Source organism: Amblyraja radiata, chromosome 26 (genome assembly GCF_010909765.2).
Source record: "Amblyraja radiata isolate CabotCenter1 chromosome 26, sAmbRad1.1.pri, whole genome shotgun sequence".
Lineage (NCBI taxonomy): Eukaryota > Metazoa > Chordata > Chondrichthyes > Rajiformes > Rajidae > Amblyraja > Amblyraja radiata.
The window spans coordinates 2,492,736-2,509,034 of record NC_045981.1 but is presented as its reverse complement, the minus strand read 5'-3'; the positions used below and the strand labels follow the sequence as shown (position 1 = coordinate 2,509,034).

Genomic DNA, 16,299 nt, shown 5'->3' with positions numbered 1-16,299 from the left:
CTTTTGTCGGTCGGGGGGCATGATGTGGCTTTATAGGACTTTGGTTAGGTTACATTTAGAGTCTTGTGTGCAGTTCTGGTCACCCCGTTACAGGAAGGATACAGATACAGGAACCACAAATAGCCAAGGTTAAATTTCATACCTTTATCATGTCAACTAGTACAGTTTAACTCTTGAATTCAACCTGAAACTTACTTTAATGCAAGCTAATAGAAGAGCCCCATGTAAAAAGAACTGCTGAAGATAGCCACAAAATGCTGGAATAACTCAGCATCTTTGGAGAGAAGGAATGGTCTCGACCCGAAACGTCACCCATTACTTCTCTCCCGAGATGCTGAGGTACCCCAGCATTTTGAGTCCATCTTACATCCTGTGTATATTTCTGTTGCCTGAATGCTATTCCACTGAACTACAACAAAACCATTTTCTTGAATGTGAAGTTAATTTTCCATTTTTAAGGAAAGCTCAAAGTGCACAAAATGCTAAGATTTTTTAAACCAATACTATTTATAAAATCAATACCATCAGAGAGGTGACTATTTAACATAAGGGAGTAACATAATTCACAACATTGCCTCTGCTGCCTGTTATTGTCCCTGAGCTTAGTTTAGATTAGAAATACAGTGTGGAAACAGGCCCTTCGGCCCAACGTGTACATCCCAACAAACGATCACCCGTACACTAGTTCTATCCTAGACACCAGGGACAATTCACAGAAGCCAATTAACCTACAAACCCGCACGTCTTTGGAATGTGGAAAAAAACTGGTGAATCCAGTTGAAACCCAAGCGGTCAGCACCCGTGGTAAGGATTGAAGCCGGGTCTCTGGCGCTGTAACACAGCAGCTCTACCACTGCCCCATTGTGCTGCCCGGTTGAAGTCCATTGAAAACTGAGTAGCACATATTGAATGGGGCTGATGCACTGTGTAAGTGGATCTGATGCACAGAAGTGGCCATTCTGTCAGTTGTGCTGTCAAGGAAACAAGTTTAAAGGAGATGTACGGGCAAGTTGTTTTGCACACAGTGTGGTGGATGCCTGGAACATGCTGCCAGGGATGGTGGTGGAGACGGATATGGTAGTTGCATTTACGAGGCTTTAGAGCAATGGATATACAGGGAATGGATGGATTTGGATCATGTACAGGCAGATGAGATGTATTTATCTTGTTTACCACAGATATTGTGGCTAAAGGTCCTATTCCTGTGTTTTATTGTTCTATGTTCTATGTACTATGTTCTATTTACTGTACTATGTTCTATATTCTGTGTACTGTAGTATGTTCTATGTTATATGTTGTATGTTATATGTTCTATGTTCTATGTACTGTACTGTGTTCTATGTTATATGTTGTATGTTATATGTTCTATGTTCAATGCTCTATGTTCTGTGTACTGTACTATGTTCTATGTACTATGTTTAAGGATAAGGATAAGAGGGAAGTCTTTTAGGACCGAGATGAGAAAATCATTTTTTACACAGAGAGTGGTGAATCTGTGGAATTCTCTGCCACAGAAGGTAGTTGAGGCCAGTTCATTGGCTATATTTAAGAGGGAGTTAGATATGGCCCTTGTGGCTAAAGGGATCATGCGGTATGGAGAGAAGGCAGGGATGGGATACTGAGTTGGATGATCAGCCATGATCATATCGAATGGCGGTGCAGGCTCAAAGAGCCGAATGGCCTACTCCTGCACCTATTTTCTATGTTTCTATGTTTCTATGTTCTGTTTACTCCGGTCTACTCCCCTGTTCCTTTCCCCCATCATTTGTTTTTTTCCCCTCTCCCATCCAATACCTCTCTATTTTGTTTCATATTTTCTGCTTCCCTCACTGTTTTTGTTAGATCCTTTCACGGCTGAACAACAAAACAACTGTTCTGTCCCATTCGTCCTTTTGGTGAATTTACTCCGATTAGCTCGGTAATCAATGAAGATATCATTTCCCTGATTTACCTTCGCCAAATGTTCCCAAATTTGAATGTTTACCACCTAGGAAGAAAGCAGCAGGGGCTACATTAGAACATGTTTTTTAGTGATATATGAAAAGGATTTGAGAAGAAATATAAATTGTTGTGACCTTCACAGCATAGTCGATTATTTACATGGAGGCTATCGTGCGGCAATGCTAATTTCTCGACAGCTGTTTTAATATCATTTATAATTTTCTGAACCTTCATGTCTCATCTTATTAGCTGACCTGCAGTAACGTAATCTGGTATTTGTTCTATTAGCTGCGTGGAACACCTTGTTTGTACATGCAAATCTACTCCTCCAGTGAAAAGAAATCATGGACTTCTTTTGTAAAAGCAACAAACAATGATTAATGTGTTGGTTTTAATTAACATGCAGTGACAGATTAATGGTGCACTTGGTGTGTCTTCCCCTCCCTGTGGGATGTGAGCACTGATAGGACAGGTGGTGAGAAGGGACACACAATTCAATTTTCTTCCCATTTGCATGCATATGACAACCATCTGTGCTAATAACAGCATCACATCTCTATCAGGTACAGCAGCATTAACAAAGCTCAGTCTCAGTCCAGTTATTTCACAGAAATGGTCAACATTTGCAACCCAGCATACCAAAATATGTTTGTTTTTTCCAAATGCTCTCTCCTTTCTGCAGGAGAACAAAGCAGATGCTTTGCCAAACAGGAAAGCTTACCTTTCAATTACAAAACATTAATGTGTCATTGCATTGGTTGTCATTCATTCCCAATAATAACTTCTTGTGAGCAAAATGTATTTTATTCAATGACCCACTGTCAGTTCAACCATCCTAAATCTGAAAGCTGGTTTTCAATGTCAAATAGCTTAGTTTAGTTTAGTTTGTTATAGTCACATGTACCCAGGTACAATGACACGCTTTTTTTGCACGCTATCCAGTTAAATAAAGAACTATGTGCTAAACCCTCGCAGTAACGAACGACGGTGGGGTGGATGGTGTCTGTTATTGCCGATTGTCTGCTATAACCGAATGAGGGGGTTAAGGTTTAACCCAAGGCTGTGAGGGAAGAAACGCAGTGTTTGGAGGGTTTAAACAAGTGGGAATTCCCAGGCGGAGGAGCCACAGAGCCCCTGGCTCCACATGCCGTGCGTCGGGGACGGGCCTGGTTCTCACGCCGCCTTCGTACTGCTCGCTCTCTCCGCTCCTGCAACTGGAAGCTCCCGCTACATGACGCCAGCTCACTGGGTAACTGGCGGAGGTGGAGGATGGTGCAACGGGAGCCTTGTTCCGCTATACCAGAAATCTGCCTTATGCCACTGACCTGGGCCTCCTCCATTGATAGAGTGAGGCCAAATGCAAATTGGAGGAACTGAACCTCATATTTTGCTTTAGCAGTTTATAACTCAGCGGTATGAATATTGATTTCTATACAGTAACTTCAAGTAACCCTAGCATCCACTCTTTCTCTGTCCCTACCGATGGTACGATGTTCGATGGTACGGCATCTAGTGTTACCTCAATATCGTATTAATTTGGATAAACAATTGATTTATGAAATTTAATTCCATCAATCCCATTCTATTCAATGCCATTGTATAGAATTTGTTATTTAAACATTATTTAAAGCAACATTGCAGTATTAAAACACTTTATTAAATATGGGTCTTTTGCTCAAAGTTTGTAATTACATTTCTAAAGGTGATGTTAATAACTGATCATAATAGAAATATTCTGCAGATTGAAAGATTATCAAAATTGTCAAGCAAGCTAAACATTTTCACTCTGGGAAAGTAATCTTGGCAAGCGAAATGCATCCAGTTTAGATTCACCTTTATCATGGTTGGAATTAAAAATATGTGCAAAAACACATAATATTTCTTAACAACTAAACCAGAGTTTAATGAAACAATCTGAAATGTGTAAGAAGGAACTGCATTTGCTCGTTTAAACTGAAGATAGACACAAAAAGCTGGAGTAACTCAGCGGGACAGGCAGCATCTCTGAAGAGAAGGAATGGGTGACGTTTCGGGTCAAGACCCTTCTTCAGACCCTTCTTCAGTCAAAAATGGTCATTTTGGGGGGTTAATTTTTGACCTAAATATTAATAATTCAATCTATAAGGAACATTGCTGTATAACCATGGGTATTAGTTGAAACACTCACCATGTATGTAGAGCTTCTGATACTGAAGTGTGGGATGGAACTCTATTATGGATGTGATATGGTTCCACAAATATTAATTCTCAGCTTTACTTAATAGCCCTAATAATAGAAACATTCATTGGAACACAATATCACCAAATGAAATTACATAGCTGAGATGTCTTTTTCTGAAAGACTCACTGAGCTGAATTGAAATATGGCCACCAGTTTGCCTGCCATCTGTCTCTTGTCAGCTAGATTTTCCAAAATATGTTTTTTCTTGGTCCCGATGTAGGTACCTTCGTGCAGCAATGATGCAGGATCTCGTTTTGATTTGCTTGGTGGCTTTATTGTTACCTCGGTTCATTTATCTTGAAGGGGAACGTGAGCAGCCCCAGGGAACTCCCTCTGCGCAGAAAATTGCACGGTGTAATACAAACTACATCTCCAAATCATTCCTAAGTTACCTTTTTTTCTTTGTTGTTGCTGGGGGCCATAATTCAGCAGTTTTGTTGCTGGGGTAGTCACCTGTCCAAATTTAAAAAAATCAAAGTGAAGTCAAGCACAGGATGGAGTAATAGCTGTGAGTGTTGACAGTAACAGATGTGTAGAGGTATTGGACAAAGAACCTCAGCATCAACATCTTGCCACTGGCCTGATCGCTGTTCACCATAATGGAGTAGCAATTTTCCAATTCACATGAGGCACAAATGCTGGGGCAACCTGGTAAGTTTGAGCCTCATGAACTCGTGGATCAATCACGCAGCTCATATCCCTCTAAATCTGTCCTATCCATGTACCTGTCTAAATGTTTCATAAAGTTTGCAATAGCACCTGCCTCAGCTACCTCCTCAGGCAGCTCGTTCCATACACCCACCACCCTTTGTATAAAAAAGTTACCCATCAGTTCCCTATTAAATCTTTCCCCCCTCACCTTAAACCTGTCCTCTGGGCAAGAGACTCTATCCGTTCCATGATTTTGTACACGTCTATAAGATCACCCCTCATCCTCTTGCGCTCCAAGGTATAGAGTCCTAGCCTCATCAAACTCTCCTTATAGCTCAGGCCCTGAACCCCTGGCAACATGCTCATAAATCTTTTCTGGTCTTCTCAAATCTTCCCAATAGATCTGGAAAAACCGCTTGTATTAGTAATAATAATCGTTAACTTTCGAAGATCCATCAGGTATATTAATGTCCTTCTGGGGAAATTAATATACCGCCCCTACGTGTAAGAAGGAACTGCAGATGCTGGTTTAAACCAAAGTTTAAACTGTCCTTACTTTGTCTGGTCGATATATGATTCATGTTGCAGATCATGTTGCAGTTGTGTAAGACATTGGTGAGGCCGCATTTATAGTATTGTGTTCAGTTTTGGGCACCATGTTATGGGAAAGATCTTGTCAAGCTGGAAAGGGTGCTGAGAAGGTTTACGAGGATATTGCCAGGGCTAGAGGCTAGATAGGGAGAGGTTGAGTAGGTTGGGACTCTATTCCTTGGAGTGCAGGAGGAAGAGGGGTGATCTTATAGAGGTGTATAAATCATGAGAGGAATAGATTGGGTCGATGCACAGAGCCTCTTGCCCAAAGTAAGTGAATCGAGGACCAGAGGACATGGGTTTAACGTGAGGGAAAAGATTTTATAGGAATCTGAGGGATAACTTTTTTACACGAATGGTGGTGGGTGTATGGAACAACCTGCCAGAGGAGGTAGTTGAGGCTGGGACTATCCCAACGAACCAAACATTTTCAGTTTTAATATCTTCCCGGCTTTGTGACAGTTAGGGATGAACAATAAATGTTGATTATTTTTTTAAGTGAAGTCCACTTCCTGTGAAAGAATAAATGACAAAAAATGCCCTTCTAAGTAATCCCACAATGAATGAGCTGAAATACATTATTGATCTTTATTAACAAGCTGAGGGCATTGCTGGTGGAGCCAGCATTTACGGCTCATTCCTACTTGGTGGTGGTGAGACAGCTTCATAAACTGGCTGGCCCCAATGGTAATCAGATATTGATGTTGGATAGGGAAATCAGGCCTTTCATCCACAGTGATATATTTCTATCATTCCACACCAGTAAGTTTAATGGAGATACAGTAACTACCTAAAGTACCATAAGTGGATGAGTTAACGAACTGATCTAAGATATATTACCTAGTCATTGTTGTATTGTCTATTGCAGACTGCTATACTGTATACTGTATACGCATCAAGGCATTTTATTGTCTATAAACCAACTTGGACAATCTAGAGTACATGGAACATGCCCTGCAAATGCTAGTTCATTCATTCTTGTTTAATACTTGAGACTTCAAATGATTAAGTATTGAACCATGCAGTTGAATGTTTTTGTATTTCTACCCTAGCTTGCACTAACCTTCCACTTTGCCAGTTGTTCCTCTGGCAGCTAAGCACAGAGCACTACAGAGCCCTCTAATCTACTGCCAACATGCATCACATGAATGCATTGATTAATCTTCTTGGCTGCCAGCAATGACTAAATGTGCAAAGATAATTTGGCAACACCCTGGACTTCTGCTTCGAAAAGTATAAATATGCACTCCAATTATTCATTGGAAACCAGCGTCAGTTTTTTGTTGAGATTATTTCAGAAAACACCCATTGTTGCTCCTATATTTAGAACATACAGCCATGCAAAATAATCAGTCGAGACCAGCTCATAGCTTGCAGCTGGTTTATTTCTTGCACTCCATGCCAGGGATAAAGGAGGAGCACACTCTGATGGCTAAAAGTGAAAGGGAGAAGGAGTGGAGACAACTTTTAAGAAGCCAGAGATACACGGCTGTGAAGCTCGGCGGACATTCACATTACCGGTCGGTTATCCTCCGTTCTGAAAACTACTGCTTACGTTTTTTTTCTCCCCAATGAGCCAATGAAATTCACCAGTCAGCACCGGCTACAACCTAAGGGAACCTAAGAGAACCTTCGACCTCCAGGAAACCCACCTTCGGCACGAGAATTCTCGCTACTCTCCATGGCGGCTTCATTCTAGTCGCCGCTAATTTCTCAACATGTTGAAAATTTTGCGGTGACCATAATGAGGCCGCGACTAGTTCTCAGAATGTGGGAACTCCTCATGACCATGAAGGCGACTCCCCGGCAACCCCCCGCGAACATGTAGCGACTGCATAGTCTCCTGCAGTCGCCTGAAAAGTCGCTTAAGTGGGACAGCCCATTAAACATGTTCCATCTTCATCCTTTTAGCTTCATATCTCCATTGTGGCTCTGCACAATTATTACTCCATTAGCACCGATTCAAGGCTGTGATCCCGTTGGCCTTGTTTTCCCTTGTGTTGTACTTGAAGTCTTCCTAATGTGAGTCATCATGAAGATCCATGAATCTTCTGTGTAGTATTACCCATCCTCCTTCCATCTCAAATCCTTTTACATGCCAATATTATTTTCAAAGGTGGCCCTATGCACTCTCCTTGCAGCTGCTCTTCATCTTACTAACTAAATTTGCAAAACATACTTGGCGAATAAAGTGTGATTCTGATTCTGATTCAGATTCTGATAACTAGATGACTTTTGGGCCAAAGCAATCAATTCAAAATCCATATCTTAGTCTTGAAATCTTTTTACAACCTGATATCACAATTCCCACATGCAATTTCTCCAATTCATAAGTGATAGGAGCAGAATTAGACCATTCAGCCCATCAAGTCTATTCCGCTATTTAATCATTGCTGATCTATCTTTCCCTCTTAACCCCATAACCCCTGCCTTCTCCCGATAACCCCTGACACCTAATTCCATCTTTCCTATAATTTTCATCGCATTATTAAGTATATTCCATGTTCTGTGAAGCTTCATCCCTGACTCATATTAATGTTTCCATCTCCATCATTGTAGTCTAGAGAAGGCCTGTCTGTTTCTTTAAGCTTTCAATCACCCTAACTACGAGGCTTTGTCCCACCCCCATGTCGTTCCTGCTTTCTCTCCCCACTACGATCAATCGGCAGAAGGTCCTGACCTAAAATGTTACCTATCCATGTCCTCCAGCGTTACTGCCTGACCCATTGAGTTATTCCAGCACTTTGTGTGTTTTTTATTTAGTAAACCTGCATCTGCAGTTCCTTGTGTCGCCAACTAATCTCTTGTCTGGTTTGCTACCACTTTTCCTTACAAATATTTGAGAAGTATAAAAGACAGCCTTCACTTTGTAAACTCAAGACCTTGTATCCCAAATAAACACCATAGCCAGAAGAGAAAATCAGAGGTAGTTACAAGGAACTGCAGATGCTGGTTTACTGCTGGTTTACTCTCTGGAGAAAATGTATAGATGATGTTTTGGGTTGATTGATTCAGACTGATTGTAAGGGGGTGAGATGAGGGAGGGCAATTCATTATGTTCCTCTGTCCCATCAGAGAATCTGCAAGGAAGCATTACAATTTTGGTAGGTTTACCACATTGAATCTCACAGCAAAATCCCACATGCTGCTAGGATAAATTAAGATGGGCTGAATGGCCTTGAATATCTTTGAACAGCCTGCAAATAATATTGTAGATCAAAGCTGTACTTTTTCATTATATTAGTAACTGTAAATTGTTTTATAATTGACTAGCTATGTGTATATGTGTATACGTCTTACAATATTCACTATCTGTAGTATAGAGTTCTGCTAGAATAACTCAGTTCAATAACTCACATTGGAAAATGCTTCTTGAGTAGTTGACATACTAGCATTTAATTGCAAAGCTGTACTAAATTTGTGAACAGAATGGCAGATTACCTCTGCATTCACTGTTCTTGTATAACTCAGAAGTCTGCTCATGTGGTCCTCATTATCTTCAGTGTATACCATTAGGTCTTCTCACCTGTCAATGTAAGTGGAACCGGTAATGAGAAATAACTCGCAGTCGAAACACGTTATAAAGATCTATCTTATCAAAGCTGCCAGAAACCTCTAAACATCCTTAAGGCATTAATCTATTGTTTTAACTCCAGTGCTGCGATATAATTTGAAAGGCTAAATGTAATTATTGTATTTGGTTCATTTCAGCTATCCACTATCCTCTATTGACCAACCAGAAAGGTCAGAGGAAGATCACTGTCATTTTTGTTACCTTTGGAGGGTTGAAATCATCCAGCAAAATAAAGTGGGAGCTCACTACAGTCCCACCACCAATTTTCCAGCCCCCTTGGTTCCAGAGCCTTTATGGATTATCCATTTTGCCGGACCAACATTGGTGACGGTCTGGATGGACTGGGATATTGGCCCGCTAAATCGGCCGTGGAAGCTGGCCACGGGAACGGATCTGTTGCTCCCGCCGGGCCCGATGGGGGGGGGGGGGATTTTGTCTGGATTAAAGGAGGGACCAGACTCCAAGTTGCCGGAAAATCGGTGGTGGACCTTTCCAGAATTAATCTGAAGTGCACGAGATTCAAGGTTGGTTTTAAAATGTGATTTGAGACAGAGGTGGGGAATTGCAAAGATATAATTCACGTTCCCAATGTGAGGCCCGTAATGACAAATGAATACCTAATACATGTCAAAAGGAGACGTGAAGCAGATGTTGAGATGCAAGTGGGCCAGTGGTGGGTGTAATTAATCGTGCAAAGATACATGATCCAAGGAAAGCATCTGACAGGAACAAAGCGATGGCCATATATGGGTCTTTGCACAACCTTTAAAATGCAAAGTGATATTTGAAATAAGGTGTTAAGTTTCCCTCTTGGAATCACTGATTAAATAAATGAGATTCAGTAGAGGGGAAACAAGTGTCCAATGGGACTTTGCTACTGCCACTTTCAACTTCTGGAAAGGATTAGTGATAATATTTTAATAGAATCCACACGAATTCACAGATGGCCTTGTCTACGTTGGTTGCTCTGCATTAGATAAAGCTTTCAGTATTGAATACAATCGGAAGCTGTGACAACATCAGGTGTAGGAGATGCAGGAAACAACGGTGGTGCAAAAAGAGATAGCACTAATGCTCCCATGTCTATATAGTTCAGAGCTCATTTAGAGGTTGGAATATTCAATAGCCTGATGGTTGTCGGGAAAAAACTGTTCCTGTACCTGGACGTTACAGTTTTTAGGCTCCTGACCTTCTGCCTGATGGCAGGAGTGAAATGAGAGTGTGGCCAGGGTGGTGTGGGTCTCTGATGATGCCGGCTGCCTATTTGAGGCAGCGACTACTGTAGATCCCTTCGATGGCGTGAACCTGGTCTCAGTCAGGCCCTTCGATGAACCACTGCCATTCCTCAAATGAGATGTTAATAGCGAGTTCCGATATGCTTTTATCATGGTTGAAGTTGACATTAAAGAATCCCGTGACACATCCAAGGCAGCCACATCCACATCCATCTTTGGCCCTCTGGTTAATATATCAGCCCATGTTGCAACAGCAAAACAAGATGCTAGTTAATGGTGCAGAATTACATAACAACAAAGTCCACACTTCAAAATAATTTATGTCCCACTGTTGGGGATATTTGTGAAATTCAATACAATTTAAGTTTTCCTTTTATCGTGTTCCTATTCCAGAATATTGAGTTTGAGAATCCTGCAGATATATTGCTTACAATATATATTAAAACCAACAAATATTTTTGTTTAAGTTTGGTTAATTTTAACTGGAGGATTAAAAGTGTATCAGTGGAACTTTGAGAAGGAAGAGTGGTGGGGGGAGGGGAACAGAGACCCCCTCACTCATTACATCTTCACCGCATGAGTGTGGCAAATACTATTTCTCATTTGTCAGAGCTGGCAGGTATCCAATTAGTTCATTTTACATTTCCCTTTCTTTCTGATTTTTTTCCTCCCGGTGATTTATGGAACACGCTGATGTCACATGACTCTATCTCCTCTTTGTTTCAAGGTTCAATCTACAAACTCATTTGATGGTTGTGAGAGGAAGTATTTTTTTTAATCAAAAAACATAATGTTATTCTAAAAGGGTGCAGAACCAGCCACTTTATCTCCAATTTAACAAGATCCACTTGCACACTCTGTCAATGCTTTCTCATTTTTGACTCACATTTCTTCAGTGTTTACGATTGCTCATTTTGTTTTATTTTAATTCCAAAGAAGTTATTTTACTCCTGATTTCACACTACTGGAACCGCAATAAAAATCTATAATGTTGCTCTAATACTTGGGTCTTTTTTCACTCAAAATTGTTTGCAGCTCAAAAGGAGTCCATGTCCATTGACACAGCATGATGAACATATCACCTGTAGTAAACACTTAGACTTGGCTTAAGGGTCTGCCCCACTAATCCACGGGTTCTGGCAAGTTTGCCCTCGACTCATACATGCAGCATGGTCGACACGAGGTCGTAGGAGGTCTTCGTAACTCTCCTTCAGGCTCGAGAGTGGTCTCCGCTTACTCAAGGCCTCAGCTAGGTTGCGGCGTTTTTTTCAATATGTTAAAAAATGCCCGTGAGTAAAAAAAGGTCGCCATGGGAAAAATCGATACTTTTTTTACTCGTAGGTAGGTCGTAGTAGGTCGGCATGTTAGTCGTAGGTAATCGAGGGTAGTCGAAGATAGTCTTCATCATAGTTGAAGCCATGGTCGAAGGAAATCGAAGGAGGTCGTTTTCACTCTCCACTATTCGGTGTACAATTTTCCCAAAGTTAGTCGTAGCTATTCGTAGCTAGTCAAAGCTAGTCTTCAACATAGTTGAAGGAGGTCGAAGGAGGTCTTCAGCATGTCATTTTTTCAAACTCTTCTAAACTCGCCAATTAGGTCGCCCCTTTAGACAAGAATCTGCAAATGCTGGAATCGGGTGCAAGACACAAAATGCTGGAGGAACTCAAGGGTCAGGCAGCATCTGTGAAGGGAATGGACAGGAGACATTTTGGACCCCTTCATGACCCTTCTTCAGCCTGGGGAACAGTCCCGACCTGAAACGTCATCTGTCCATTCCCTCCACAGATGCTGCCTGACCCATTGAGTTATTTTGGATTTGGTTTATATCTTTTGAAACTTCAATTGGGTTTCAGGAGCTACTGAAATCAACTGTGGAGCATATGAGGAGAAATTAATGAGGTTTCAAAAATATATCGTATTTAAGAAGTTCACATTACATAATTCCACTGAAAAACTGCAATGTATCATTCAAATTAAGATAAACAAATATCAAAGGAAGCCATAAAAAGAGTACAGTACCTCCCCAAATCTATTTGTCCTTCAATGCTTGAAAAGAACTGTGAGAACACTTACTAATATCCCAACCAAGAATATGCTCTCAATGTTTACTAGTATTCATGGGCAAATTTTATGAGGTGTTCTTCATCAGCTATTGTGCTAAAACTATTAAATCTCTAAGCATTTTTGGTATTCCTCCCAACACCAACCTCTCTGTTGCGTTGAAGCGGGTCCTGGCTTTTACAACCTTGTTAGCCCGGAGACTGATCTTGCTTAACTGGAGGCTCACCTGTCCCCCGACACACGCCCGCTGGATCAAGGAGGTGCTCTACAATTTAAAGCTTGAAAAACTTAGGTTCTCTCTCAAAGGCTCTACCAAGACATTCCTAGACACATGGAACCCTTTCCTGGAACTTGTTAACTCTCTTAACTTGTCCCCGGATTCGGAAGAGGACTGAGTGCTTGCCATCACTGTCCTGCTTTACTGCAGCTGCTCCCACCTTAGCCCCCCCTCTCCCCACACTTATTTATTTAATCACCTACTTATTTACTGTTATTAGTGACTTTTTTCTTTTTTTTCTTCCCCAGTACATTTTGTTTTGTTTATCTCTACGTATTTGTGTGGATGTGTACGTATGTGAGTGTTGTTTGTCCCCGTTTGGTTCCGACCTGATTCGGGTGGGTTGACGGCGGGTAAGGGTAAGGGCTTTGAGGGCCGCTTACATACTATTGCACAATTATGCTTTGAGTGTCACTGTCTGTTATCATTGTATGTATGCAAATTGATGTGAAATTCAAATAAAATGATTTCAAAATAAATCTCTAAGCTTGCAATATACACTGTTCATTAGCTACCAATTGTATAGATATTCCACTGATGATAGTGAAAACCTCAGGGTCATGAGCCAAGAGTACACAGAAGTCCTGCATGAGCACCATTAGGAGAGCAACATCTCATAAACTACCAGCCACCCACCTACCACACCCACCTCCCCCTGTCCCATCTGTGGAAGAGTCTGCTATTCCTACATTATTTTAATCAGCTATAAAAATGGAGTACATTTACAGTAAATCATCCTTGATTCCCAATGACTACCAGAGGAAACAAGAGATTTGCAACATCTTGGGGGCCAAGTCAATGGAAACTTTAAAGTCAGAGATTGACAGATTCTTGATTAGTAAAAGTGTCAGGGGTTATGGGGTTGAGAGTGAAAGATAGATCAGCAATGATTGAACGGCCGAGTAGACCTGATGGGCCAAATGGCCTAATTCAGCTCCTAAAAATAATGAGCATTAACATTTGGGATATGGAAGGAAACGGGAGCACTCAGAGGAAACCCACACAATTGCAGGGAGAACGTGCGTACTCCACATGGACTGCAGCTGAGGTCAGGATCAAACCCAGGTCACTGGCGTTGTGAGGCAACAGCTCGACCAGCTGTACCACTGGTGGAAGTAAAGTCCATTGATTTTCTGATTTTGGGGGCAAATAATTGTGAAGCAGAGAAATGTGCTGTTTGGGGAGAGTATAAATAATAGCTTTACTTCCAGATTGATTGAGGAAAGATTCTGAACAGTGTATTAGCCACAGTTTTCCTAGTTGTGCTGCTAGTTTCCCTGGTGCTGATCCCAGCCCCCAGATGTGAAAGGCCAATGCTTAAAACACTGCATCAACCCAGCTCTGTAATTACTCTATTCTTGAATCAAATCCCTAATGAAAAGCTTGCCACAACGTAATTATTATTGTCACACTTCATACTGCAACAGCCTCTGGAAAGTTCACACTTCAACACAGCCATGTGAATGTTGAAATATACTGAGTGGAATTTGCATAAGTGAGTGACAAATTTTATTAGTAACAATGACTTTTGTGTGAATGTGCATGTCATCTCTCCCGTATAATCCAAGTGCGCCTCCATATTACAATATCTATTAAAATTGGCAAAATAATCATGTTATAATGAGTCTAAATATATGCACGACCTATGGATAATAATACACTGTTATTGCCCCAGTCAGTCAGGCTAGCTGTCCCAACCTAGTCCACTAGCTATTAGTCGCCAGTATCACCAGTATCTTCAACCTCACTACATTTATTGTATATGTTTAGAATCACCGAACCTTTGCACGCAAATAAAAACAGATTTGTGAATTGCAGCGGTAGAGATGCTGCCATATAGGACCAAAGACCCCGGTTTGATCCTGACTATGGGTGCTGTCTGTCTGGAGTTTGTACGTTTTCCCGTGACCTGAGTGGGTTTTCTCCGGGAGTGACCAGCGATCACCCCATACACTAACACAATCCTACACACTATGAATGAATGAATGAATGAATGAACGTTTATTGGCCAAGTATTCACATACAAGGAATTTGCCTTTGTGCTCCACCCGCAAGGGCCAACATGACATACAGTGACAGTTAGGAATGACACATAAAACATTAAACATTAATAACAAAACATTATCGATTAAACATGTGAATTAAATAAAGTACCAGGGCAAAAGGAGGCTACAGATTTTTGGTTATTGAGTAGAGCTACTACTTGTGGAAAAAAAGCTGTTTTTATGTCTGGCTGTGGCAGCTTTGACAGTCCGGAGTCGCCTTCCAGAGGGAAGTGATTCAAAGAGTTTGTGGCCAGGGTGAGAGGGGTCAGAGATGATATTACCCACTCGCTTGCTGGCCCTTGCAGTGTACAGTTCGTCCGTGGAGAGAAGGTTGCAGCCAATAACCTTCTCAGCTGATCGGACGATTTGCTGCAGCCTCCGGATGTCGTGCTTGGTGGCTGAGCCAAACCAGACCATGATGGAGAAGGTGAGGACAGACTCTACAATGGCCGTATAGAATTGGACCATCATTGCCTGTGGCAGATTGTGCTTCCTCAACTGCCGCAGGAAGTACATCCTCTGTTGTGTCTTTTTGGCTGTGGAGTCTATGGTAGCCCCCCACTTAAGGTCCTTGGAGATGATTGTTCCCAGGAACTTAAAAGATTCCACAGATGTGACTGTGGTGTTGTTGATGGTGACTGGGGGGAGGGGAATGTCAATTTACAATGTTTAGCAAAGCCAATTAACCTACAAACCTGTATGGCTTTGGAGTGTGGGAGGAAACCGGAGCACTTGGAGAAAACCCATGCGGTCACAGGGAGAACGTACAAACTTCATACAAATAGAACCCGTAGTCAGGATTGAACCCGGGTCTCTAGTACTGTAAGGCAGCAACTCTACTGCTGTGTCACTGTGCCACCCCAGGCTGGTCTGAAGAAGGGTCTCGACACAAAACGTCACCCATTCCTTCTCTCCAGAGATGTTGCCTGACTCGCTGAGTTACTCCAGCTTTTTGTGCCTAATTTTGGATTAAACCAGCACCTGCAGTTCCTTCCTACACATTACCCGGCACCAGGTCCTGGGCTACCTACACCAGGCAACACAAAGCACTGCAGAGGTACCACAGAATCCTTCAATTCACGAGCACAATAGCCAACATCAGCTTTCGTGCCCAGTCCAAAACCCCAGCACTGAAGCCCTAAGGATGAGTTAGATTTAGCACTCAGGGGTAACGGAATCAAGGGATATGGGGAGAAAGCAGGAATGGGCTACTGATTTTGGATGATCAGCCACAATCGTATTGAATGGCGGTGCTGGCTCGAAGGACCCGAATGGCCTACACCTGCACCTATTTTCTATGTTTCTATGTCTGTGTTTCTATGTGAATACCTTCAATCAGTAATTTAGGCAGGCCCGCATCACCTACCTCTCAAACAGATGCGCTGGTCCAAGCCGCATCATGGCCAGGGGGTTAGAGAGAATAGACAGAGAGTTATCAGGATGTTTGATAGTCTGCTATCAACCAATGTGACCTGCTCACTGTATCATGCCAAGCAAATCCAGGCCCACCAGCACTCAAAATGAAGAAACAACATTTGGGAATAGATTGACAACTTTGAACCCATTCATCAAGAAACCGAAGTAGAGTTCCTACCTGAAACATCACCTGTTTATTCCCTCCACAGATGCTGCCTGACCCGCTGAGTTCCTCCAATACTTGGTGTTTTTCCCTCAAGATTCCAGTATCTGCAGCTTCTTGTGTC

At 41.9% G+C, this 16,299-nt stretch overlaps 1 long non-coding RNA gene across 1 annotated transcript in view; it reads right to left on the bottom strand.

The window, feature by feature from the left end:
• Positions 1-8,935, bottom strand: part of LOC116987809 — a 28,506-nt gene extending 19,571 nt beyond the window's left edge. The window contains exons 1-2 of the long non-coding RNA XR_004415800.1: positions 8,846-8,935; positions 4,555-4,615 (exon numbers count right to left, since the gene is read on the bottom strand). This is a non-coding gene — a long non-coding RNA (uncharacterized LOC116987809). The remainder of the gene's footprint in view (positions 1-4,554; positions 4,616-8,845) is intronic.
• Between the last annotated feature and the right edge of the window lie 7,364 nt (positions 8,936-16,299).